The following is a 2624-nucleotide window of genomic DNA, read 5'->3' as shown; positions in this document are numbered from 1 at the left end:
CTAGGTTAGCTACCTGCAACAAAAGCTCATGATTAGAACTTGTTTCATAGACTCCAACTTTCTTACCCCTTAAATCTTTGTGTTGAGCATTAGACCCCAACATCTCATAAATGTTATATGACTCTTGAGCATTCTTTTTCTTCAATGCTCCACCTGCTGCATTATCAACAGTTGATTGACATGTTTGGGTTAGTCCATCATAGAAAATTTGCATTTGTAAGTGAAAAGGTAACCCATGGTGTGGACATTGCAACAAAAGGCCTTTAAAGCGCTCCCAACACTCATTGAAAGGTTCTCCATCATCTTGTTTGAAGTTGAAGATTTGTCCCCTTAATGTGGCTGTCTTTTGAGTGGAAAAGAACTTCTCCAAGAACTTCTTAGCCACGGCATCCCATGTGGTGAGGGAACCTGGTGTTAGAGTCATCAACCAACTCTTGGCCCTATCTTTCAAGGTGTAAGGAAACACTCTCATCCTCAAATTTGCTTCACTTACTCCCTGCAAAGGTAAACCACTCACAACATTGTAAAACTCTTTAATATGAGCTAAAGGGTCTTCATTAGGTAAGCCATAAAAAGAGGGAAACATATGGAAATGTGAAGATTTAAGATCATAGTTTCTAACTTCTGTGGGCAACAAGATGCATGAAGGTGAATTTGGTATGATTGGTTGAGCAAAGTCCTCCAAAGCTCGAAGCTCATCTTCGTTGCCCGCCATCTCTTCTTCTCTTTCCCAATTAAATTGCTCAGATCCTTTACTTGTTGAACTAGGTGAATTCTCTTCCTCTTCTTCACGGATAATGGAGGAACTTGATGGCACAAAGTTGTCCAAAGTGTGGCCCTTTAACCATTCAATTCTTTGGCCTAACTCAACAAGTCTATTTGACATATACTACCTGAAACAAAATAACACACGTTTGAATGAAAATCAAGAATCTACCTACAATGAAAAGAACAAAATTTAAATAGCAAACAAGCAATTACAAGGGACTGAAATCAGTCCCCGGCAACGGCGCCATTTTTGTTGATGTATTATTCCTTCCTAATGCTAGAATATATTTAGTATAATGGCACAAGCAAGGGTGTCGAATCCTCAGGGACTAATTGGACCTATGTAATTACTTGTTTTGCAAGAACTCTATGAAATGAATCAAACTAAACAGAATAGGCAGATTTGTTGTTGTAACTTGAAAGTATAAGAAAGTGAAGTAAACACAAATAAATGACTCAACAACTAATAAAATGAGATAGTACCAATGGAGATGAAGCTAGGGATTCGGTTTCACCATTGCTAAACCAAGTCCATGTTTGTTAAGTTAGTTTATACTCATTCATCTACCTATTTCTTGAGTTTGTTTCACTTGGACATGATCAACCATATGATGTGTGGATTTGATCAAATGTCTCTAATCATGAACCTAGTTGTGAAGTGCAACTTTGGTTCATAATCAAGAGTATGTAATGCACAAGAAACTTTCATAAAACCAAAGGGAATAACTCGGCAGGATGTTTGCTAAACATTCCCTTCATTCATTCACATATCTACCAAGATTATGCATGATGTGTGTTTTAATCTTGGCTACACAACTTAGTGATTAATTCAAATGATGATCAAACATTAAAATCAACACACTAAGTCACCATTAAATCAGAGAATGAAACAAGAAATAGATGGACAAACTGAGCATTCTAACTTAATTACATGGCAAACTTTGCAAGGTTACATCGAATCCCTAGAGAAGGATTAGTTACAATTCATGTTTACAAAAGATTTAACATAAAAATATAAAACATGAATGAACATAGAATTAATAAGAAGAAACCCTTGAAGCAAAACTGATGTTGAATTCCTTGAAGAGTGCCTTCGGTGTTGGTTTTCCAAATGTGGTGCGGATGAAGGTAGATTGGTTATGGTTGAATGGTTTCTGCCCTTGGGACAGAAATGGACAGAAAATGAAATGAAATGGGAGAAGTTATGCGTGTGTAATGGACTGAGTGAAGAAGAAAAATGCGGAACCATTGTTGTGTGAAGTGAGACTTGTTTTATAGAAAGGAATGTGGCTCCAACACTCAGATTGGATCTCCATCTGCACAAGTGAGATGGAATAGCATAAAATGAGCTGGAATTGATGGGTTTCTGAGGTAGTGGACGCATGGCATGGACAAGATCTGCAAGTATGTGTTAATGTATTAAATGGCTTGTTCTCGTGCATTTACGTTATGTTTCTTTAGTTATTTTAGTACTTTAAGCTATTTTCGTGTGTTTGTAGGTCCAAAGGGCTAAAGGAGCAAAAAGATGCATTTTGGAGACTTTTGGAGCACTTTTGGGCTAAGGATGGATAGCTTATGCTTGGAGCCAAAGTGTTGGACGAAATTGAAGACCTAATTGAAGACCAAAGTGTTGGAACCTTGTTCTCTTTAGTTTTAGGACATTTAAACCTTTCCTAATCCCAATCATGCCATGCATAACACACATCCATTCTAACACATTGTCATTGCACATGCATTTCCTTCATTAGTTAACCCACATGCTCCCATTACTTATCATCATCACTTATCACTTATCACTTAACATGCACCCATCACCTAACACAACACCTTTAATTCACATGCATACCTATTCTTTA

General features: G+C 37.2%; 1 non-coding gene across 1 annotated transcript; it reads left to right on the top strand.

Moving 5' to 3' along the window:
* The first annotated feature begins 230 nt into the window (after nt 1-230).
* On the top strand, nt 231-341 carry LOC137720251 (small nucleolar RNA R71). The gene has a single exon (XR_011066479.1). It is a non-coding gene; the product is annotated as a small nucleolar RNA R71 (small nucleolar RNA).
* The last annotated feature ends 2283 nt before the right edge of the window (nt 342-2624 follow it).

The sequence above is a fragment of the Pyrus communis genome, chromosome 1, assembly GCF_963583255.1.
Source record: "Pyrus communis chromosome 1, drPyrComm1.1, whole genome shotgun sequence".
Taxonomy (NCBI): Eukaryota; Viridiplantae; Streptophyta; class Magnoliopsida; order Rosales; family Rosaceae; genus Pyrus; species Pyrus communis.
Note: the sequence above shows the minus strand (reverse complement) of the source record. Positions and strands in the feature narration are given on the sequence as shown.